Below are 25,936 nucleotides of genomic sequence, written 5' to 3' on the forward strand. Positions count from 1 at the left end.
TCTGATCTCTTTTCAGGAGCAGTAAGTAGCGGGCACTTTTTTTCTTTTTTCATTACTTTTTTTTTTTTTTTTTTTTTTTGCTCTTGAACTGTCTCCTTTGCTGTAAAAAATATATATATATATATATATATATATATATATATATATATATATATATATATATATATATATATATATATATATATATATATATATTGGTTTGTTATTGTTGATTTCATTGATGTTGATATCAATGATGGTGCTGTTCTCTTTGATGTCTTTGTTTTTGTGTGTGTGTGTGTTGCGCTGTTGTTGTTCATAGATGTTGATGTTACTGACGTTGCTTTCCTTGTTGAGATTGTTCCTAATGTTAATGATGCAATTGTTGTTGCAGTTGTTGGTGTGGTTAGTATGGGGTTGAACTGTGTCTGTGAAACGAAACTAATTTTATGTCTCGATATTATTACATCAACCTAATTCAGAAAGATGATTTTGAATACTGCCACTTCCTCCTCTGTTCAACTTCTTTCCTTGTTCCTTCTCACTCATTGCACTTCTTTTCCCAGTTCCGCTTGAGTTCTAGTGTATAAAACAGACGAGATCTAAGCTTGGCAGCCACAACCCTCAGGTCACCATGGCAGAACAGAGCTACCACCCACAACCCACTGACTATTATCACCAGCAGGAGGAAGGAGGGATGGCTGTCGTCAACAGAAGCTTGCGCAACGGCGGTAGCGTCTCCTACGGGACGGGAGCTGGAACCTGGGGAGGGGACGTCATGGCACCCTTTGCATCGCCCACATGTAGCTCTGGAGAACATTATATGGGGGCGCCCGTTCAGCAGCTCCAAGACTCGTCCTGTCACATAGGCAACAAATCCGATAAGAAGATAATAAAGGCTGCAAAGTCAAAACAGTATCGCATAATGTATAAGAAGAAGAAAGCTGCCCTTGAGGGAGAACTGTCTGAGATTCAAGATGAGACCTCAAGTTTAGCAAATGAGAGGAGAGAGCTTATGTATAAAATTGAGCAGATAAGCCAAGATATACAACAGAGGGAGCAAGTGCTGCCAATAGGCCAGGAAGGTTTCTACCCTCATTATAATCAACACGAACCCCCTTTCCTTTGACAGGGGTCTTTCGGCTCTGTATATCATAATGACAGTTTTACCTCTTAAGATTCTGACAACAATTAATTTCCCAATTAAAGAACACTTCTGTTTCCCTATTCTTTTTTTGTTCCCACACGACCCGCTGCTATGTTATGTTTACTAGGTAGGCCATAGTGCTACAGTAACCGTGTTTTTTTTTATTGTATGATGATGTATAAATGCACTCGCATTGTAGCACTGATAGTTTTTACCGACTATTTTTGATTTCTAGCATCCAATGTTGTTTGCTGTTTTACATCTATAAAATCGTCAGCAGTGGAAAAAACAGCATTTTGACGTTTAATTTGTACCTATACATACAGGTCTCCAAAAGGAACATGAAGTAATAATTTTATACTAAGCAGTGTGAGTGTGTGTGTGTGTGTGTGTGTGTGTGTGTGTGTGTGTGTGTGTGTGTGTGTGTGCGTGCGTGCGTGCGTGCGTGCGTGCGTGCGTGCGTGAGTGTGTGTGTGTGTCTGTGTTAGAGAGAGAGAGAGAGAGAGAGAGAGAGAGAGAGAAAGAGAGAAATTACACAGAATTACATAGAAAATCAGACCACACAGACCCCAAGGTCCAGACTAGGTGGTCTGTCCTTAAAAATAAGTGATTCTACATTGATCAGATGGCTCCAAAACTTTGTATTTCACTCTAGTTAACATTACGTTGAAGGAAGTGACGGTCGAGCTTGTTCGTAAAGGATTCAATCGTGTTACATTGGACCACTGAAGGTGGGAGCTTATTCCATTCTCGCACTGCAACGTTGGTGAAGAAAAATTTGGTGCAGTCTGAATTTACTTCCCTACATTTGAGTTTTGTGCCATTGTTCCTCCTTCGCAAAGTGTCATCGATCATAAACAATTTTGATTTGTCCACATTCGTGAATCCATTAAGTATTTTAAAACATTCGATCAGTTTTCCTCGGAGGCGACGTTTCTCAAGAGAGAACATGTTAAGAGCGGAAAGCCTCTCTTCGTAGGATTTGTTGCGCAAGGAAGGGATTTTTCTTGCCCGACGCTGAACACCATCTAGTTCAACAAAGTCCTTCGCATAGTGGGGAGACCAAAACTGTACCTCATATTCCAAGTGGGGTCTAACTAAACTATTGTAGAGCGGAAGTATTACATCTTTATTCTTGAATAAAAAGTTTCTTTTAATGAAGCCCAACATTCTGTTTGCTTTATTTGCTGCATCGATACATTGCTGTGAGAATTTAAGGTTTGACGCGATTTTGACACGCAGGTCTTTGACACATTGAACGCTTTTGAAGGACGGAAGTTTTTGTTGAGCTTTTTTTGTTGTTGTTGTCATTGATGCTGTTTCTATTTTGTTATTGTTGTTATCGCTGTTTTCCTTGTTTTTGTAGGCATTATTGTTGGTTCGTTATTGATGGTGTTAATGATGGTGCTGTAATCATTGATGTCTTCTTTCTTTTTTTGTTTTGCGCTTTTGCTGTTGTCATAGATGTTGATGTTTTTTAACATTGCTGTTTTTTTTCAATGTTGTTGCTAATGTTATTGATGCCATTGCTGTTGCAGTTGTTCGTGTGGTTAATATGGTCTTCATAATTTTGAACTGTTTCTGTGAAACGAAATTCATTTTATCTCGACATTATTACATCAACCTAATTCAGAAGGATGATTTTGAGTACTGCCGCTTCCTCCTCTGTTTAATTTCTTTCCCTGTTCCTTCTCACTCATTGCACGTCTTTTCACAGTTCCACTCGAGTTCTAGGATATAAAAGGGGAGATCGAAGCCAGGCAGCGACAATCCTCCCAGGTCACCATGGCAGAACACAACCACCACCACCACGGCAACTATACCACCCACAACCCCCTGACTACCATCACCAGCAGGAGGAAGGAGGGATGGCTGTCGTTAACACAAGCTTTAGGAGCGGCGGAAACGTCTTCCTCGGGACGGGAGCTGAAGTCTCGGATGGCGTCATCGTGGCACCCTTTGCATCGCCCACATGTAGCTTTGGTTCCTTTTCCTTTGGAAAGCATAATATGGGGGCGCCCGTTCACCCGCTCCAAGACCCTGCCTTCCATATTCCCTCCCAAAGAGGCAACGATTCTGATATGAAGAAACTCAAGGCTGAAAAGTCCCGTCAGTTCCTTTAAAAGCAGAAGCAGGGGGAACCTCAGTGAGAATGAATGAAGAATGAAGCTCAATGAGAACTGACTCAAATTGAAGAGGAGACCGTAATTTTAATATATGAGGAGAGAAAACTTAAGGATAGCATTCAACAGGAGGAGCAAGAGTTGGCAATGAGACAGTCTTCTACCCTCAGTAAAATCTAGAAGTAGCCCCTTTCCTTTACCAGGGCCTTTCGGCTCTTAAAAACATACCGATAATTTCTACTTCCCAAGATTCTGACGAACATAAATTTCGTTAGTAAAGCACTCGTCTGTTTCCCCTTCTTTTTTTTATGTTTCCACACGACACGCTGCTATATTACGTTTACTATAGGTAGGCCATAGTGCTACAGCAACCGTGCGTGTTGCTGTATGAGGATGTATAAATGCACTAGCGTTGTAGAATTGATAGTTTTTATCAAATATATTAGATTTTTAGCATCCAATACTGTTTGCTAATGTATCATGTCTATAAAATTGTCGTCAATGTAGAAAACACAGCATTTTGATGCTTAATTTGTACCTACACATACAGGTCTCAGAAAGGAACATGAAGTAGGTAATATAATATACTAAGCAGTGTGTGTGTGTGTGTGTGTGTGTGTGTGTGTGTGTGTGGAAGAGAGAGAGAGAGAGAGAGAGAGAGACGAAAGACGAGAGACGAGAGACACGCCCCTTCTCGTTGATAGACCGACTTGGTCGGCTTGGCTTACGTCTCCCGATAGAGTCGGTCTGTCGACATCCTCCCCTCCCCTTCATGTGCCGTCACCTGACAAGGGCTTCTGGTCCCTCCTCGGAGGAACGTCCGCAAAAACATCACTTGCTCCCGTGCCCATGACCTTGACTCTTCAGAATTTTACATCATCTTACTAAGACTTAATTCATTGTCACTCTATTACTAAGTACATCTGTGCTGTTTATCTCTCACCTAACTCTACCAACTAAGTAAATTCCTTCAACTATTTGGACTCTAGTGGAACACATCTTGATTGACTCTCCCTTCGCTGAAATCTCCATCTTAGATAGATTTCAATGTTCACCACCAACTCTGGCTTTCATCCTCTTTCACTGACCAGCCTGGTGAACAAGCCTACAACTTTGCTCTCCTCAATGATCTAGAGTAGTTGATTCAGCACCGCCTTAAAGACACGCCCAACATTCTAGACCTTTTCCTAACTTTTAACCCTTCGGCTTACTCTGTTAAACTGTTCTTTCCGCTGGGCTCCTCCTTTCACAGTTCACAACCTTATTTCTGTATACTGTCCTATCGCTCCTGTACAGCCTCTGAACCCACCGAAGAGGTGGTGCTTCTGGCATTTTGCTTCAGCTCGGTGGTACGACCTGAGGATGTACTTTTTTTCCGATTTCCCGTGGAATGATCACTGCTTCCAGGAGAGAGACCCTTCTGTGTGTGCCCAGCGCATCACTGAAGTGATTGTCTATGGAATGGAGGCGCACATTCCACGTTCTTTCTCTACTCCTCATTCTAAAAAGCCTTGGTTCAATCACACTTATTCTCGTGCTATCAGAGATAGAGAGGCAGCTCACAAAAAAAACTGCTTTTCTTTAATTCTTCCAGAGACTTCTGGCACCTACCCAAAAGTATCTCAAACAATTTTACTTCTTCATCTATCCCACCTCTCCCTAATCCCGACGGCAGTACTGCTGTCACATCTGTTCTAAGGCTGAACTCTTCGCTCACTTTCTTTAAAAATTCCACTCTGCACGATTCAGGGCATATTCCTACCACTTATCCCCCCCTCTGACTCAATTATGCCTGTTATTAAAATTCTGAAGAGCGATGTTTTCTGTCTCCTCTTTGGCCTCTATCTCGGATGGCTTAAGCTACAGTCACACTGACGGTCACTGCGGTCGCTCCCCGACCGCATAGGTGGCAAAGTAATCGTGCGACCGAACGGCTACCGGTGGTCGTTTAGTGTCTGTCCAGTGGGTGGCCGGACGGCGACCATGGTAAAATTCTCACCTTGACCTCACACCTGGAGTCAGGCCAAGACGCCCACCATACGCCGACCGGTGACCGACAGGCAAAGACCAGTACGCGTCCTGTCGCAATGAGGACGGCGACCTCCCTTAACGACTTGCTGCTGACGTGTTACGGTATATAATATTTTCACCCAGTTATATTACACATTTCTCATTCTTATTACTGTAAATTATTTGTAAAAAATAGTTACTTATAAAAGTAATGACAGTATTCTGTGCTTCACTGCAGCAAAAGACGAATATTTGTGACCCCCACCCCCTCCCGCCCCCTATGTGCCGCAGACATGCAAAAAATGCTCCAAGCAATCTTGGTTTAACCTGTTGTTAGTATGTATGTAACATTATATTCGTTCTAAAGCATTTCCATCACCCTGAGCAGAGCAGAAGATGAAATTGACAGTTCTTTTTTTAAATGGATAAAAGCCATTAGCTCTACAGACTCTCATTGTTACTGCTGTGCACGTCATGTCCAGCAATAATTAATTTTGGTTAGGCAGAGGTGACCCATACACATTTGGCCGTGTGTTTGACCTGTGGAGCAGGTTGAGTTGGGACGGAGTTTGGGCGGGCTGAGGGACGTGGAACGTCACTGCTCGGGAATGTACCTCATTTCCGGGCAAGGGTGGTTTGATCTACCACCGGTCGCCGCACAACTCGCCGTGTGGTGGAAGGCCGGACGTCGACCACGGCCAATGACAGTTAAAAAGTAGACGCCGACCATCAGCGACCTCCTACTATCTGACGGCAACCAGACGGCGTCCGCTTGCCATCCGGTCGCCGTTCAACAGTTAATGGTCACCTGTCGGCCACCGGTGGCAGTCCGCTTGCCGTCCAGACGCATTCCATTCGGCCACCGGACGGCAACCTCTTTTACGACCGGCAGCGACCTGAGAGGTCGGCTGGAGGTTTTAGACCATGACTTAAAACCTCCATCGGTCGCATGGCAGACGGAGACACATGACGATCGCACGCACGACCAATCGTCGACCATGTGAGACCTCCCGCGACCTGCAGTCGCGGGAGGTCGGCAGTAGGTCGTAGAGCCAGTGTGACTGGGCCTTAAAACCTCCATCGGTCGCAGGGCAGACGGAGATATATGACGATCGCACGCACGACCAATCGTCGACCATGTGAGACCTCCCGCGACCTGCAGGTCGCTGGAGGTCGGCAGTAGGTCGTAGAGCCAGTGTGACTGGGCCTTTAAGGACCCGATGGAGTGCCTCTTATTGTCCTTAAAAACTGTGCTTCCGTGCTGATACCCTGCCTGGTCAAACTCTTTCGTCTCTGCCTTTCAACATCTACCTTTCCCTCCAGCTGGAAGTACGCCTACTTGAAGCCTTTGCCTGAGATGGGTAACCGTTCCAATCCCTCAAATTACCGTCCTATAGTTTCCAGTCCTATTACTTTCCAGTCTTTCCAAAGCTTTTGAATCAATCCTTAACCGGAAGATTCTTAAGCGTCTATTAACATTTGATCTCCTCTCTGATCGCCAGTATGGGTTCCACGAGGGGCGTTCCACTGGTGGTCTTCTTGCCTTCCTAACTGACTCCTGGTCATCCTCTCCTACCCATTTCGGTGAAAGTTTCACTGTTGCCTTTGATATCTCGAAAGCTTTCGACAGTCTAGCACAAATCTTTGCTTTTCAGACTACCCTCCTACGATTTATATCCTTTCCATTGTACTTTCATCTCCAGTTTCCTTTCTGGACAATCTATATATGCTGTGGTGGACGGCCACTGTTCTTCCCCTAAACCTATTAACAGTGGTGTCCTGCAGAGCTCTATCCTATCTCCCACTCTGTTGTTCATTAATTAATTTCTTTCAAGAAAGCTCTCCTATTCATTCCTATGACTCTACACTGCATGACTCTAGGTTGGACGCTGCGGAACGCTTGACCTGATATCTTGCTATTATTTCCGAATAGGGCAGGAGGAACTTGGTACCCTTTAATGCCTCAAAAATTTAGTTTCTCCACCTGTCAACTCGACACAATCTTCCAAACACCTATCCCCTATTCTTCAATAACACGCATGTGTCACCTTCGACAATAAACATTCTCATTCTATCCTTAACTCAAAATCTTAACTGGAAACTTTACATCTCTCTCGCTAAATCAGCTTCCACGAGGTTGGGTGTTCTGTGCCGTGTTCGCCAGTTTCACCTCCCCCCTCGCCACCACCACACACACAGATGCTTTCCATATATAGGAGCCTTGTCCGCCCTCGTATGAAGTATTTATCTCATCTGTGGGCGGCTCCACACATACAGTTCTCTTGTACAGAGTGGACTCAAAGGTCCTTCGTCTCATCAGCTCCCCTCCTCTTACAGATATACTATAACATTCCACCTCTTAAATTCCGCCGCAATGTTGCATCCCTTTTTATCTGCTATCGATATTTTCATGCTGACTGCTCTTCTGAATTTGCTAGCCGCATGCACCCCACCCTTCCGCGGCCCCACAGCACACGACTTTCTACTCTAGCTCATCCCTATACTGTCTAAATCCCTTATGCAATAGTTAACCAGCATCTTCATTCTTATATCCCTTCCGCTTGTAAACTCTGGAGAAGCCTTCCTTCAATTGTATTTCCTCCTGCTTACGACTTAATTAAACTCTTTCAAGAGGATAATATCGAGACACGTACCTCTTCACCAGAAGTTTGCCTCTCTTTCGTCCTCTCGGTCTTTTGTCTTTTGAAGGAGCAGAGTCTAGCAGGCCTTTTTGTTCCTGTTTTTCTTTTTTGCCCTTGAACTGACTCCCTTGCTGTAAAAATAATATATATATATATATATATATATATATATATATATATATATATATATATATATATATATATATATATTTTGAGTCGTCTGCGATTCACAGATGACACATCACGACACAGACACATCATATGCCGATGTGCGAAATAAAATTATTATTATTATTATTATAGACACGTCACTGATGACGCATCACGAATCATCGATGACACACACACACACACACACACACACACACAGGACATGGAAAGAAGTTGAGGGCGACCACGTGTAGGAGAGATGTGAAAAAGTTTAGCTTCCCAAACAGAAGCATTGAGTTATGGAATAGACTGGAGGAGGAGGTGGTTTGTGCAAAAAATATTCATGATTTTAAGGAAAAGTTGGATAAGAATGGATATGGAGACGGGACAGCGGGAGCATAGCTCTTTTCCTGTATGTCACAACTAGGTAAATACACACACACACACACACACACACACACACACATCCAACTCCAAAAAACTTTCCTCGTGTATATTAATCATTATCTTAAATCTTAACAGTCAACAAGCGACTAGAAGGATATCCTCAGTTTACGCTATTTGCCTCTCCGGCTGACGTCATTCGCGCCCAACTGTTGGCCGCTTTCATGATTAAAATATTATCTCGTAGCGCTGCTTAAGAGGCTGGTATGTTCCTTCTTTTCAATTACTTAAACATTCAACAATGTAAGTATGTAATAATGCAGTCTGAGACAGAGATAAAGAAAGGAGTATGCTAGAGTATATTTAGCGACAGGAAAGAGTAGAAGAAAATAGGATATAAAATTCATTGTTTGACGCCTTACATAATTAAAGCTCTACACTGAGTCTACAACATCTTTTGTTCAAGGGTTGCCAGTTGTTACACAGTAATTAGGTAAGGTAAAGTATGGAACATACGTTACTGCTGCGTGTGGCGGCGGTCCTCGTCTCCGTCCCGTTGGCCCTTTGAGCCTGTGGGGGAGAGAACCCATTAGTCTGACACAGGGCCAATGTAACATCCGAATTACCACAGTTTACCTTCCCAAGGTTTTACCAGGTACCCATTAATCTATCATCCCGAAAGAAAGGTTGGACAGCTGGATGCGCTGCTCTCCGACTTCCCAGGCCGGGATTCGAACCTAACCCTCCAGATTCGTAGTCATGGACGCTAAACACTGCACCGTTAAGCGTTAGGCGTAATTAGGTGGATCAAAACTGTTGAAGCCATAATCATCGTGTTTGCTCGAGCATCAAATAAGAATCCGGTGTAATGTTAAGGGGCAAAACTACTGAGGCTGCTTACAACTTTACAGTCAAGTCGGGTCATTCCGGACAATGCCAGCTCCGTCTTTGAGCTGCCTGCACGATTTTGTGAAGGTATCATGAGACATGATGTGCTATTATCCCTAAGTCTACACTGATGGCAGTGATAGCATGACAGGGATAAGACTGATTTGCAGCCATCTCGCGCGAGAGTAACAACCCATAAATTTTGTGTAGGTTATATTTAGTTTGGTTCTCTTAGTTATGTTTAATTATTTACGATAAATACGTGTGATACGTTTCACGCTGCGCCGTTGTTGTCACAGGCGGCGGAGTAGGCTACAATAATCTCATTATCACCCACGAAAGAATCTGTTGCTAAGAGTATGCTACATTGCCACACCTGGATTACAGCATCGTCCTATCCAAGGCTGCTACTCAGTAAATATAAACTGTAATAGCCTTAATCACTGTGCCTGCACAACCTCAAGAATCTCCATGCACGTTGTCATAATTTACTATATGGACCAATGTTGGGGACCAAGTCTCTTTGTTTGGAACTGACTGCCGAAATCAGTTCAAAAGTTTGGAATCCGTCATCAAAATCAGGACACATATATACTACTCCGAATGTCACATGACTGTCGATCAACATTAGAAGGCCAAAGCTGCACTAAATCTCTGGTTCGTCAGGCCACTGTCAGGTTTAGAATGCGATTGAGGTGTTTCTTTTACGATTTGCCTTCTAAAATTTACATATCTATATAGCTAATATTTCATTGTTTGTTTGCATTAGTACTAACTGGGATTGTAATTACCTTATGATGAAGACTGATAGCCACCCATTAAGTATTCAACTATTCATAGAGATTCACTGCACTATATACTTGCTGAAGGTTGAAAATTAATAAAAATTGTAATAGCTGAACACAGGTAGTACGCCTTTGCAAGGCAATAACCTATTAGTAAAGAACATTTGTGACTCCATACAAAACTGATGACGGAACCAGGATCTGGCGATGCGGATATATTACTTCCTCTTGTTAAGTGCAAGGTCCAGAAAGGCGGAAAAACTCAGACAGAAAATTTACTCTTATTTTCGTAGCTGTTGCGTGTCCGTTTAATTAACTAATTGTCTACCCTTCAACACTCTCTCTCTCTCTCTCTCTCTCTCTCTCTCTCTCTCTCTCTCTCTCTCTCTCTATATATATATATATATATATATATATATATATATATATATATATATATATATATATATATATATATATATATATATATATATATATTTATATTTATCTATCTATCTATATAATTGTAAGAAAGTTTATGCTAATACAGTTATTAAAAAAAAATTCTCTATTATACTTCTATTTTTCAAGTATTGTGGCCCAGTTTTTATGTAAGCAGCTGATTCCCATCTTAAGCTTCTTCATCGTATCTTTAAACAAATCAGTTTTTTGCTGCCTAATCTTTGTGTTAATCATGCTCATTGTTGCATAGTTGTTGGGTCTTAGCTATCCTTTATAAAGTAAGTAGTATCATCTGATATGCTCTTTATAGTAAACTTCCTCCCCACTTTTATGCATATTGTTTCTGTCTCAGAATTCCAGGGCATTTTTTGTAGTTTACTGCATTCTGTTCTCAAAAAAAGAGAAGCATATGGCTATTCACTTTCTGGCTTCAGCTTTCCTATGGGGATGTACCATAGCTGGGCGTTATCGCGATAAGTTATCGCGATACTTTATCGCTGATAACAAAATCGGGTTATCGGCCATCCGCTATTTATTTAAATATATATCGGTATCTTCGTTACTTTTGTACCCAAACTAGCGATAATCGCTACTTTTTTTCCGCCTCTCAGAAAAAAACGTTGTCTCCTTACTGCGCATGTGTGGCCCGGTGTTGTATGAAAAAACTTCGGGGTATGAAATATCTTCGGTGATGAGATTTCATACTTAAATCATGAAAATTAAAACACTAGGTTATTTTTTTATGCTACTCAAAAATCAATATATCATAGAGAAAAATCATTTAACTTTACCCCAAAAATGATTATTCACTGCCTCAAATTTGATATTCCATATTCGTTTGTGACCATGCCATGATACTGAAGGCACCTAGTGTTGTGTTATTTGGTGTCCCATCGTCAAAAGCTGGCGCTTTTGTTTACAAACACTGGTCTCTCGTGAACTGCGCATGCTCAAACCATTAAGTGTAGACCTGTACAGTCTCACAATGCTTTTTTAACACATTAAGAGTTGCTGGAAAGCTGAATCAAACATACAGTACCACCATCCTTGCTGTTTCTAGAACGACGTACACTCTGTACATATAAATACAACTCGTACAGTGTCGTTCTAGAAACAGCGAGGATGGTGGTAGTGGTACTATATGTCTGATTCAGCCTTCCAACAACTCTTAATTACGGTTTAAAAGCTTTGTGAGACTGTACAGCTCTACGCTTGCTGGTCTGAGCATGCACCGTTCACGAGAGACCAATGTTTGTAAACAATTTTTGACGGTGGGGACGCCAAATAACACAACACCGGTTCAGGCATTTCTAGTATTACCGTCCATAGGTACGTGTCAACGTGTGGTTTTAAGGTTTTGTAAGTTTCCTAAAATACAGATAATGAAAATTTGAATTCATCAATGTTGTTCTATCTGAAATATCAATATAATATCGTTTTCGCCTATCGGACTTATCGTTAGCTAGTATCGGAATTGTGGATTTATATCGGGTATCGGTTATCGGTTATCGCCTATATTTGTGTCTCTAGTTAACGAATATCGGTTATCGCCGTTAAGGTTTTTCATTATCAGTTATCGGTTATCGGGAATAAGGTTTTCTGTTATCGTGCCCAGCTATGGGATGTACCGATGTATCGGTATCGGTATCGGTGGTATCGGCACATTTTAAGAGTATCGGTATCGGTATCGGCTGATTTTCTGCCGATACTACCGATACTTGAAGGAGTTTTGTACGTCGCATGTCACTCGTTGCAAATAGTTTTGTTCAACAGAAACTGGATTTTCTAAATTGTTGAAAAAATATTAATTATCTAGTATCATAATACTACATAGTTTGGAATTTGCCGCGATTTAATTTTCATCACTTTAAACGATAAGATTCATATTACTTTGAATACAAGTATATAATATTTAGTATACAGTACAGCCTTCGGTACCGCGGACGCGTATAATACGTATAGTAGCTTCGGCGCGGGATTGGCGGAACCCCTTCACTCGCCTCATTTGCCTGCCTCAGACAGTCACTACAGTCAGACAGTCGCCCCGCACGCTGGCAGGGTCTGGGGATTTCTTCACAGTATTCTGCCTAAATGTACGGCAATTAAGGTAAAGCTAACCTAGCCAAGTCAATTAGACCTCACGAGGCGCCTCCTCCCTCGCTTTCTTCCCTTGTATGGTGGAACAACGAGTGGTGGGTCTGTTTGTTTTTTTCTTAACATTTGATATTGCCCATTAGCTGCTGGAATTGTTGTATAAAAAAATCAGTCCACAGGTATCGGTATCGGTATTGGTTAAATATTGGGGTATCGGTATCGGTCAAAATTTTGGTATCGGTACATCGCTATTTCCTATACCAGTGACACTGAAGAACAATATTGTAAACTATATTTACCATGCCCAGAAGCACTAGCCTTTGTGATCTAGGCGTTTATTTTCCTTGGGTTAGTCGGTGCTGTGACAGTAACTTCATAATATATGCTTGAAATGGAGAGAGAGAGAGAGAGAGAGAGAGAGAGAGAGAGAGAGAGAGATGAAGTTTTGTGGGAGCTATTTTCAGGAAGATGGAAACATTTTTGTTAGCAAAACTTTGACATTTTGATTTGTTGATGGAGTTATTGGCAAGTCAAAGAACAGATTTGGTACGATTTTTGGCATAAATGGGAAGACCATTATTAGCACAAGTTAGAAGGCTCTGGTACCTTCTGTAAGCTGCCTCAGTCACTGATAGCACGCGAACAAGTGTGACTGAACCAGGGAATTTTGCAATGAGGAAAAAATTACGCGGAATGTGTGCCTCCATCCTGATCTCACCTCCGTTACGCTCTGGGCACACGTCTCAGACCTGTAAGTAATAATCATTTCCACAGAGAATGAGAGAGAAAATAAAACTCAGGTCATCACACTGAGAAGAAGCATAATGGCAAGAGCATTCTAATATCTTTCATTTAAATATAGTTTTAAAACAGGTGGTCGTTTAGACAACTCCTTACGTAACGTTTCTTGTTTTAAGGTACAACACGACCTCACTATCCCTGCCTAAGTTTTTTGTAGGAAAATATTTTCTATTTTTTCATTTGAAATATAAGACAAGAAATGTAACCGTACACATACAGCGAAACATTCCCCATAGATGCGACACTCTTGAACAATTTGTTCCATAGAAAGTGCCACCGTTCTATGCAGTGGCATGCAGAGACATTTTGGGGGGCAGGTGTTTAGCGAAAAATTAGGGCACTTTGTGCGGCATGAGGAACTGCCGACTGCCGTATTATAGCAGTGTGAGATTAAAAAAAAATAATAATAAATAATAAAAATAACATTAAGGCACATGTTGAATATAATTGTATATTTATTTATGTCAATATGTTCAATATGTCAATTGGGCTTCAATTACCATTCTCTAAAGCAGCATTCTCCTCACCCGCGCTTTAAGGGTTAAAAGCGCGGGTGTCCACAATAGTGGACAGCCGGAGCGTGGGCTCGTAGCGCGGGCCACAATAGTGGTCATGGCATTTTTTTAATGTACAGTAAACATGCCGTTTTCTTTCCTACAATGCCCACAAACACTCTCTTACATTATCAGTGGTCAGTTAACGCCTTACGTTAGCTCAGTAGGAGAGAAGATACTTGAGGTTGAAGTGAGGTGTGTTTTTGAGTGAATATGCCCGCGTGGCAGGACAGGCGCGGCAAAATCTATCCCGCGCTTTAAGTGTAAAAGTTTCTGATGACCTCACTATGGTTTATCTGGATGTCTTTCTCTATGGCAAGCAGGAGAAGGTCAGAGAGCCGTTCTTCTCCATACAGACTTCTAAGTTTGTTTTTGATCATTTTCAGCTTTGAAAATGATCTCTCCACAGAAGCAGTTGTCACTGGCAATGTCCCATAGATTTGTATCATCTTCACAAAGGCAGGAAAGATGAGCTGGCCGGTTTTCCCTCAGTATGGATAAGATTTCTTTAAGGTCTTTTGCATGAAAGCTGGAGTGGAAGACCTTTAGTTCTGTTTTCAGCTGGTCCTCGTCTTCTCCATAGAAATCACAGAGAATGTGGACAGCTTCCTTGGCTTCAGCGTTTGGCGTGCTTACCCAGTTGGCATGTACAGTTAAGGGGTGGAAGGACTGAATGATTCTGGCAGTGGGGCTTCCAGTGTTGTCCCCCTTGAATCTTCTGTTTAGCTCTTCAATCACAGTATCCAGAAAGGTGAAATACACACTACTGAAATATGCCTCCACAGACTCAAACTGAGCACCTACTTGAGACACCGTTGGACTGTGTTGGAGACGCACTGGCACTTTCCGTTTCCTCTCCTGACCAGGCACTACAGTAGGTACTGGAATGTTGAGACACTCTGCCTTCTCTGATGCACATCCAAATATTTCCCCAAACTTCTCCTCAGACCTCATGGTTTGCAATGTGTGAAGCACACCGTCAATTACCTTGTAGGCAGTGGAGTGGTCCAAGCGTTTTTCCTGCAGTGAATCTGATGCCACAGCAGTGACTTTGAACACTGGGGTGGTGATTTCCAGGCAGAGAATAAACATGAAATTGATGGCATTTCTGTACATCTGAGCATCACCTTGGGCCAGGTTAGGTGGGTCGCTGTCACTAATGTCATCAAGGAGATTTAAAAGAGCTTTCAGATTTCTCTGAAGGGCCTTCAGTGCTTTCTCTCTGCAAGCCCATCGGGTTCGGTATCTGACAGCTGCTGGAGCTTCATAACATGCTGTCCAGGATACAGAGACTCCTGCCATTTCACCAAGGCAGCATGGTGCTTTGGGGAGCCTGTGCAAAAGGCATACAATTTCTCCACAAGGTTGAAAAATGTCACAAAATGCTTGTTGGACTTTGACACTTCCACTAGGATCAGATTGAGACAGTGTGCTTTGCAGTGCACATAGAGGGCCTTCTCATTGTGTGCACGTATTTTGGCTTGAAGACCTTTATACATACCACTCATATTGGCTGCTCCATCGTAGCCTTGGCCATACATATTCTTCAGCTCTAGGCCGTTCTTCTGCAGAAGTGAGTACACAGTATTTTCCAGCTCCTGGCTTGTAGTTGTATCAACATTGCACACTTCAATGAATCTCTCCTTTACTTGCATGTGATGAAAATATTGCACTACAAATGACACTTGTTCTTTGTGTGAAACATCAGAGGTATTCAGCAAGTAGAATGGAGTACATTTCAGCCTCTTTTATTTCACTTTGTATTTCCCTTCTGATGTAAAAACCCAGTGCTGCAATGGACATGTTTCCGGTTGTAGGAAGAGCCTAGAATTGCACTGTGCCACATACCAATGATAACGTAGTGCACATATTACGTCCAATAAATCGCTAGTTGACTGGATATTGGAGAGATATCTCAAATTCTTCTCATCTCACGGGGAGAAGCCACCAATAGCTCGTGACGTCATCAGGCTGAAGCGGAGTGCAGCAGACGACAGTACCAGTGTTGTGTTCATTGTTTTTTATCAGTTATGGCCACTCCAGCTCCAAACTGCGCCTAACAGGCATGTTATAGGTGCTTACAGAACACCGTAAGTGTTGGAAATGTGTTATATTATTAAAATGGGAGTGAAATCAACTGATTCGCCTCTGCTCTGCAGAAAATAGTAGAGTTAACGATTAAAATTTAGTTCGAGGGGGAACTAAAGAGAAAAATCAAGGTTGAATTTATTTTAGTATTATGGAAACTTACCTAGCCTAACCTAGAGAAACAAATTACTCTGGAACATCAGAGAGAGAGAATCAACGCCTCAAGATGAATAAGAAGAAAACGAATGCAGACCAATATTTTATAATCAGAGGACATGACAGTAGAGAGAATAGTTGAGTTTACGATGAAAAGTTAGTCCGAGGGGAAACTAAAGAAAATTACTGCAGGATTCACTAGCACAGACAGAAATATCTTAGATGGAGTACTTTTGTCCGTATATATATACTCTTGCACATTGGCACGAAGCACCAACGACTGCGGGCTATGTCTCCAGGCATTGCTAGCCACTAGAAACATACACCACAACACGAAATCTCGAAGTAACACAAAGTTGGCGGCCTGCCGACTGCATCGTGACGTCACGACCAATCAGCACCCGTTTCTTGGTCACGTGATTTTTCCTCAACTTTAATCCATATTTTGTACCACATTTACTATTTTACATGAAGAAAAAATAGTACCATAGCTAAATTTAGGGCCTATTTTATCCATACAGACAGAATTTGAAATAAATATGTTGACCGGAAACATGTCCATTATGTCATTTTGGCTTCTTTTAGAAAGCAGTGACACCTGGGGCCTTGTCTTGGGGAGTTTAACTTCGGCAACTTTTCCCATATGTATATTCAGCACACTGTCATAGCGGGAAAACACATCCACCAGTTCAAGGAAGTTTGCTTAACCAGCCTAATCTATCTATCTCCCTATCTGTAAGAATTGTCAAATAATCCACAATTATGGCACCACTTAGGTTCAGGTTATATAGAGTAAACATTGGGGGGGTCCGTGGGGGCTTGCCCCCCCGGCCTAGGTGGTTAGGTTAGTTTTGGTGAATGGGGCAGATGGGTGAGCCTAAGCTGTGTTAGGCCTATCTGAGGACGAAACTATTTTGATTTGCAGCAAGAACGACTAGCAGATTCATTCAAAACAGGCCTATATCTACCAGAAAAAAATAGTATTGTCATAATTTGAGAAGGTGGTGCACATCTAGAATTTTACCGAGCTGTCCATGGCAGCCTGTTTGACCTAGGAGAGGAGAGTCCAAGACTTACACTCAATATCTTACAAGTTCTGACTATTTCCAAGAGAGAGAGAGAGAGAGAGAGAGAGAGAGTCTGTCCGTCCCACTTCCAGTCCTCACTTGCAGTACCAAGGCCTCGAGACACCCTTTTAATAAGACCAAATTTCATACCGATCAACTCTATTAATTTTATTGTTCAAGTCTAATATTATGATAAGCTGAAGTTATGTCATTTTAATTGGAAGACACATTCAACCAGTCACTATATGTCAATTGTATTAGTAGTGCTGCCTGCTCACCTGAATGGAGTGTCCGACTATTACTTATGGGCCTTGCCTTCCCTGCCCAGTCTAGGCTGGTTGCCGGTTGGTATGGCCCTTCCAGGTGAGAATACCAGGTGAGAACACCTCATCCGTCACTAACCACCTCATCCAATCCTATTCAAAGGCATGCTCTTCCACTTAAAATTACTTACAATCACGTTAATTAAATGATACTTACCAAAAAAGTCGATTACAACCAGGCGTCTCCACCAAGGCGTGCGGTCACTCAGGTAAACAAACACGTGCAGGTCAAGCTCAAGTGATTAAATAAGTGCTTCCAGAGACTCCTCCGCCTTCTTTACGGGGTCACAATTACACGTGTTGATCTGGATCTGGATCTGGATATGTGATGCGCAGAGCACCCGTACAGATGCATAACACGCATATTTGTTGGCTGTTGGGGGGACGGGGGAGCCGGGTGTGCAGGGGAGGGAAGTGAATCAAGTGTAATTGTTAAGTGTTGGTGTGTTGTGGTGACAAGTGAGTGCGTATTTGTTTTCTGAATGAGTCTATTGTATCGCAGTCTAAAATCTGATGAGGGAGGTTGTTCCAGTCACGTATGGTGCGTGGAAAGTATGAGTGCTTGTATGCGTCAGTGTTAGTGTGATATGTTTGGTATTTATGGATGTGTGTGTTACGAGTACGTTGACTGTTTGCGTTGTGTAGGTATGTTTGTGGGTCAATGTCAATATGAGTGTTTGTGATCTTGTACATAAGTGTAAGTATGTGTGCTTGTCTGCGTATGTGAAGAGGTTCCATGTTTATCTGTTGTTTGATCCGTGTTGTGATGCCAGGCGTTCGAGTGTAATTATTTGTAATGAACCAAGCCGTCTTGGTGTTGATTTGTTCTAACCTATCAATGTTTCTGTGTGTGTAAGGATCCCACACCGTGGAACAGTATTCCAGTGTTGGTCTCACAAGTGTGTGTGTGTGTGTGTGTTTAATGTCAGGTGTGCAGTTATGTAAATTCCTCCTCAGGAACCCCAGCATTATGTTGGCAGTGGCACTGATATGGTCTTTGTGAGTGTTGAATTTCAAGTTAGTTGAGAGATGGATACCAAGGTACTTGTATGTGTGAACTGATTCTAAATAATCTGTACTGTGTTTGCATGTTTAATCCTAGCTTTTACTATGGAGAAGGACAGTAGGAGAATGAATTAACGAGGATACTGGTTAATTACCTCTTGCACTAGGAAGGTGAACAGAGTAGGGATGCAAGAGTGAATTATTAAGATTGTAAGACGTCTTCTATTTTTAGAACACTGATCAGCTCTAGATCACTGGCCCGGATCTGAATATGTTGCTGCAACGCGCATCCGTTTGTGTCCGCTCTGCGTGTTGACATTGACAAAGGAAAAGGTTCAAGAGAGGTGTATGCGGAGGAGGAGGAAGGGGGCGCATATTGGGGCATTATTATCGCATGCTTTTAATCGATGCTCATGTCAACATGGTCCGCAGTACACTTTAAAAAAAAAAAACGAACTTTCAAAAGGGCACTTGCTTGGACCAGAGGACAAAGGCAAGTGCTTTAGCACCACCTGGTGTCTATCTGTGCACGCCACTGGTTCTATGGGATGTGTTCCTTTGCATGATGATTTTAGTTAGCTGGCGAGCCATTCCCTCAGTGTGTTTGTGGTGCTTCTTGACAGTCCTCAGTCATTGCTATTATCAATCAACGACAGTTATACTGTTCAGCGGGTATTGAGAAATGCACCCGGAACATTTGAGTTTAATCTGTGTACTCGCCCTGTTCTCATCTAGTGCGGCGACTGGACCCAAATCTGGCGAGCACGAGCTCTTGCTGGCAGCTTTTGCTCGCGAGCAAGTCATTGTTGTCCTCACACTGACAAGCGACGAGCGGCGAGCGACGAGCAACATTGTAAACAAAGCCTCTGCCATGGCGCCTATTATACATCTACGCGTCACATTACGGATAAGGTGGGCGTCACACTGGACCCAAATCTGGCGAGCACGAGCTTTTGCTGGCAGCTTTTGCTCGCGAGCAAGTCACTGTTGTCCTCACACTGACGAGCGACGAGCAACATTGTAAACAAAGCCTCAGCCTTGGCGTCTACTACATCTACGCTTCGCATTACGGCTAAGTGTGCAGCTGTGACGGCATTACTTGCCGTTATTCAACGAGCGCAGAAGAAAAGACGAGTCTGGGTTCGGTCATGGCTGAAGAGAAGGGAGACCCATGGTGTGTACAACAAGCCATCTAACTTTCTTCAGCATAGACTTACAGAAATGTGGATGGCTGTGGTCCCACAACTCGGGATGGTCCCTGACTCTAAATATTAAAGAATGCATAATACCGGAGGACCAATGAACTCTTGAACTAGGAACGAAGGTGATCATGGCGAGTGTTTATTTCAGCTAGGCGGTCTTGGTCTTGGTTATGGATCCAAAAATCAAAATAAAAAACCAACACTAGTTTTCACTATATTATAAAATATTACAAACACCATCAAACATCAAACGAGTATGTGCATAAGTTCTCAAATATCATGGGTATACGGATCCAATACACTACTAGGTAATATATATTATTCACGTATCGGTGCACAAGAGCTCATTTGACTGCCTGCTCGCGGCTCGCCGAGCTGCTCCCCGTCCACGTGGCGAGCTAAACACAGGAGCATAAGCTCGCGAACGAGCCATCCCTCGAGCAAAAGCTGCCAGCAAAAAAAAGCCTCTTGGCGGAGGGTGATGGGGTGAGAGGCCCTATAATTGGAGCTGAGGTGGTAGGGAGGCTCATGTGGAGCCAGGGTGTGGCAGGTCTGAACCACTGCAGACAAGCCTCTCCACTTCCAAGTGACGGACTGCGTCGGCGGCATCGTGTATCCAGTCCTCGTTTGGAGTGGCTTGTGGTGGTCTCTCGAAGGCATGAAGCAGCGGTGTGGAGACTGTGCCGTGTGGTTGCTGCTTCATGAACTTCCCAACTACAGTGGATGTTCGGGCCAGGATGCGGTGGTGGAGTGATGGGAAGCCACTTTCCAGGCGAAGGTTGGTCAGGCGGGTCCATGGCGGCTCCTAGGATGATCCGGAGAGCGTCATTTTGTGCCATCTCTAGCTTCTTTGTGAGTGCAAGGGAGAGCGAACACAGGGAAGGAGCGCAATAGTCTATGATGGACCGTATGGCGTGTGTGTAAAAGGCGCGTAAGATACAAAAGGATGCCCCCGTGTTATGTTTGGAAAGAGCTCGCAGGATGTTGGTGCGAGTTGCGACACACATTCACGACAATGACTCCCGGCGCTCTCCCGACTCAGACCACGCCTCCCACCGTCGGGCCGCACGCCGACAGTTTTGGACATTTCAAAACAATCGGGGCCCTCCCCGATATCTGTCACCCGTCGCGAATAAGCTACGGCCGTCGGATGTCCATCTCAACGACGTCGTAACAACGTCGTTTCGACATCGGCTTTGGTTGGATGGTCGTTACGTACGTCTGGCAGCGCGACATTCCAAAACTGGCAGCGCGTGGTCTGATGTCGGGAGGGCGCCGGGAGTCATTGTCGTGAATGTGTGACTGGGGCTTAAAACGACCACCCGCGACCACAAAATGGTGCGATTCACACCCACCGCTCCCCGACCACATTGGTTGCAAAGTAGTCGTGCGACCGAACGGCTACCGGTGGTCGTTTAGTGTCCGTCCAGTGGGTGGCCGGACGGCGACCATGGTAAGATTCACACCTTGACCTCACACCCGGAGTCAGGCCAAGACGCCCACCATACGCCGACCGGTGACTGAGAGGCAAGGACCAGTACGCGTCGCAATGAGGACGGCGACCTCCCTTAACGACCTGCAGCTGACGTGTTACAGTAATATTATCACCCAGTTATATTACACCTTTTTCATTGAAATTTCTGTAAATTATATGTGAAAAAATAGTTTCTTATAAAGGTAATGAAAGTATCCTGTGCTTCACTGCAGCAAAAGACGGATATTTGTACCCCCGCCCCCCACGTGCCGCAGACATGCAAAAAATGCTCCAAACAATCTTGGTTTAACCTGTTATTAGTATGTATGTTACATTATATTCCTTCTAATACATTTCCATCACTCTGGGCAGAGAAGTTGAAATTAACAGTTCTTTTTTAAATGGATAAAAGCCAATAGCTCCACAGATTCTCACTGTTAAGGTGGCGTCACACTGGACCAAATCTGGCGAGCACGAGCTTTTGCTGGAGGGATGGCTTGCTCCCGAGCTTTTGCTCCTGCGTTTAGCTCGCCGCTTGGGCGGGGGAGCAGCTCGGCGAGCCACAAGCAGGCAGTCAAATGAGCTCTTTGGTGCACCGATATGTGAATAATATATATTACCTAGTGTATTGAATCCCATGATATTAGAAAACTTATTCACATACTCCTTTTATGTTTGACGGTGTTTGTAATATTTTATAATGTTGATAAAAGTAGTGTTGGATTTTACAGCTGCACACTTAGCCGTAATGCGAAGCGTAGGTGTAGTAGGCGCCATGGTTGAGGCTTTGTTTACAATGTTGCTCGCCGCTCGCCCCTCGTCGCTCGTCAGTGTGACGACAACAGTGACTTGCTCGCGAGCAAAAGCTGCCAGCAAGAGCTCGTGCTCGCCAGATTTGGGTCCAGTGTGACGCCAGCTTTACTGCTGTGCACGTCATGTCCTACAGTGATTTATTTTGGTTAGGCAGAGGTGACCCATACACATTTGCCCGTGTGTTTGACCTGTGGAGCAGGTTGAGTGGGGACGGAGCTTGGACGGGCTGAGGGGCGTGGGACGTCGTTGCTCAGGAATGTACCTCATTTCCGGGCAAGGGTGATTTGACCTACCACCGCTCGCCGCACAACTCGCCGTGTGGTGGAAGGCCGGACGTCGACCATCAGCGACCTCCTACTATCTGACGGCAACCAGACGGCGTCCGCTTGCCATCCGGTCGCCGTTCAACAGTTAATGGTCACCTGTCGGCCACCGGTGGCAGTCCGCTTGCTGTCCAGACGCAGTCCATTCGGCCACCGGACGGCAACCTTTTTTACGACCGGCAGCGACCTGAGAGGTCGGTTGGAGGTTTTAGAGCATGACCTAAAACCTCCGTCGGTCGCAGGACAGACGGAGACACATGACGATCGCACGCACAACCAATCGTCGACCATGTGAGACTTCCCACGACCTGCAGGTCGCTGGAGGTCGGCAGTAGGTCGTAGAGCCAGTGTGACTGGGCCTTTAGATAGCGTACCTGATTGCCGAACCGAAGGTGAATGTCCAGTCAGACACCCAGGTACTGGTGGGTGGTAGTGTAGGTGAAGTCCTGGTTCGCTATTTGGAGAGCGAGGCATGCCAACTGCCATGACCTTGGACTTCTCAAAGTTGATCTTGAGCCCTAGTTCTGTGCACTTCCTGTTGAGCTGGTTGAGGGCGTGTGGAACTTGATGGAGACAGGTTTGGTGGTTCAGGACTAGGGCAAGGTCGTCGGCATAGCAGATGAGCTTAGCCCCCTCTCCGTAGTCAACGCTCATCAGCTCCTCCATGAGAACGTTGAACAGGAAGGGGCTGAGGATACTGCCTTGGGGTGTGCCGTTGACGTGGTCGAAGCGCCTCGAAACACGCCCCTGGAAACGGACTTGCCTTCCGCGGCCAAGGAGAAACTCTCTCAGCCACGCAAGGCCCCCGATCCCCTTTCGAGCAAGGGCAGAGAGGATTGCCAGAGGAGAGGCTAGCTCGAATGCTTTCTCCAAGTCCAGGAAGACAGCAATGCCCCGGCCTCTTCACATGTGGGTGAGGAGGGTGACTACGCAGTTAGTGGCGCCTCTTTGCGGAAGGTGCCAAGCCACGTTGGTCTGAGAGGGAACGAGAAGGCTGACCGTGCTGCTGCCATGGCTCGGTCCCTTACACAGATCACCTTCCCCCTTGCCCCCAGCCTGTCCTACATTAAAAGCAAGGCATCCCAGGCGGCCCTCTCACTCACCCGACTAGAACACGAGGCCATACTGGTTCAGGGCTCGGCCTCTGCCTCGTGGTACAGCACTGCCACTCACCACAAGCCTATTATACAGCTCCCCCACACCACACCCAACACCATCCTCGCCTCCATCCGCCGCCACAGACTCGGGTTTGCCTGCTACGAGGAGGTGGCAATCAAAGATAGCCCACCCAGCCCCCAGTGCTGGCAAGCCACCCGGAACCCACTGCTGCACTAACTGGAGTGCCCCCTCATCACCCCACTGCATCCACCCGTCCCAGAGCTCCATGCACCCGGACGATGACACGGCTCCCCAGACAGCAGCAGAGCGAGTGAGCCTCACCCAAGACTCCACCCTAGCTGGCAGAAGTGGTGGCAAAATTCCCACCTCCTCGATAAACTCCTGGAAAACTGACGACATCCTCTGACGGACTCACCAGCCCGTGTCCTTCCCTAGGAGGACAAATCAACAATAACATTCTCTGAGTTTCTCTCTCTCATCAAGTGATGTCAATACTCCAGTCTGGCCGTTCTGTTTCTTCACTGACTGGATTCAAGTGAGAAATATTTGTAAAAATACGTCCACATGATATATATTTATGTATCTTCGACCTACTTATGCATGGAAAACACAGATAGACATGACCAAGTTCATTTACGGGAAGTGCAACTTGGTATCCCTTACGGGGCTCTGTGTGATTGGCTGGAAGGCCTCGAGAAGGGCGGAACGGATAGAGCTATGCAAAAATGTGACACAGAAAGGGAATCCGCGCCATTGGTGCAAGAAACATGCATAAGTAGCTGACAAGATGATGGCAGAAAACAACAGGATCCAGCCGCCATAATACACCCCAATGCCTTGTCGGCTCAGCATGGGATAGGCAGGAACCTGGGAACAGAAAGACTGGGAAGTGCCCCCAGATGAAGACGAGCAGTACGTGTAGTTGGAAAATGAGAGACACTTCACTGTGGCCCAACAACAAAACTCCATTCGTGAATCGGATAGAGAAAAAAACAAAACAAGAATAAAGAGGGAGCGGATCAGTACCACCACAAAAGAAAAAGTAGAGGACGGAGCTATTGGAGGTAGAGGGCACTCACACCTCACTATATAGGATAGAATCCACCGACCAGAAAAAAAGAAAAAAAACGCCTCCCGACCCGTAGGGTACGTGACCCGCCCCGTCCTCGATCGATCCATAAACGAGCAATATCTGACGGGTCGAGGAGTTAAAAAAATCGATGAATACTGCGAAATTATATAAAGTACATTAATAAAGCTATACATGTACGTATTTTCATTGACCGGTCGATCGTGGTAGAGGTGACGGAGATTCTCAAGGTCACGGAGGCTCAAGGTCGAGCGCGGGACGTGAGACGAGTCAGCTGATATGTTAATGCCAGACTAGGGGCTATGGGGAAAAACAACCCACCCCGATGTATTACTTGGCCTAAGATGATTTCGGTATAATTTATAAGTGATCTTAGATACGGCCGTGCATCCTGTTGCCAGGGGTTATAATTTATATCCTGTTAATTTAAGTTACTTCTTGATTCCATCGTAGGAAATAATACTAGCTTATATAATTCCCACAGTATTTGAATGAAAATCTTGTGGTTACGTGCATTATTGATGAATTTTGTAGGAGCAAGAAATGCGTGAAAGCTTATAATTGTCATATCCCATGAATTCCCTTGGGGTATATCTCCAACGAAATACCAGAAAAGAAAAAAAAATCCACGCAGGGTGAAAAAGTAGAAAATGCAAATTCAATGCGAGAACATAGATTCATGCCATCAGTCACTTACTAGATAAAGGTAACTGTGAAGGTGACTGTCAAGGAGGAAGGTCACACAGACGCAGGGAGCAGGAAGGCAGATCAGAGTTACCAACTGGCGATTTTATCCGCCGAATCCGTATTTTTGTGACGATTATAATCTTTAATGACCATCTAAGTTTTTATTTGGTGGGATTCTGGAAAAATGCTTGACACTTCCTCCTCTCTCCCTCTCCCTATCCTCTTCTCTCCCTTTCTTTCTATATATGTGATTATGTAATTGTTATCGATTATTGGTGAACCCCTCACGGCTGGAGCAGCTGTTGGGCACACACATATCTTTGTATTTATATGAGTTGGGCTACTTATTATTGACTTTGTTGGTTTTCATACATTCTCTACCTTTATTTTCTAGTTTTCTATTATCATATATTCCGGATGTTATCATGTCCTCCATTGCTTATAGTGGTATGGATATTGTATAGACATATATGTTTCTTGTATTATTGCTCCTCCCTTCTCCTTTGTTGTGTACTTTTGCAACAATAAACCATCAGTCAATCAATCTATCAATCAATTTTTGTATTTTTAAATTTAGCGTTTAAAGGGTGG

The 25,936-nt window shown here is 44.2% G+C and overlaps 1 long non-coding RNA gene across 1 annotated transcript; it reads right to left on the reverse strand.

Moving 5' to 3' along the window:
- Window positions 1-215: 215 nt before the first annotated feature.
- LOC127006124 (uncharacterized) lies at window positions 216-25,916 on the reverse strand. The gene is made up of 4 exons (XR_007759085.1): window positions 25,356-25,916; window positions 8,952-9,005; window positions 7,914-8,032; window positions 216-837 (listed from the first exon to the last, which is right to left on the reverse strand). It is a non-coding gene; the product is annotated as an uncharacterized LOC127006124 (long non-coding RNA).
- Between the last annotated feature and the right edge of the window lie 20 nt (window positions 25,917-25,936).

Source organism: Eriocheir sinensis, chromosome 32, assembly GCF_024679095.1.
Source record: "Eriocheir sinensis breed Jianghai 21 chromosome 32, ASM2467909v1, whole genome shotgun sequence".
Classification (NCBI taxonomy): Eukaryota; Metazoa; Arthropoda; class Malacostraca; order Decapoda; family Varunidae; genus Eriocheir; species Eriocheir sinensis.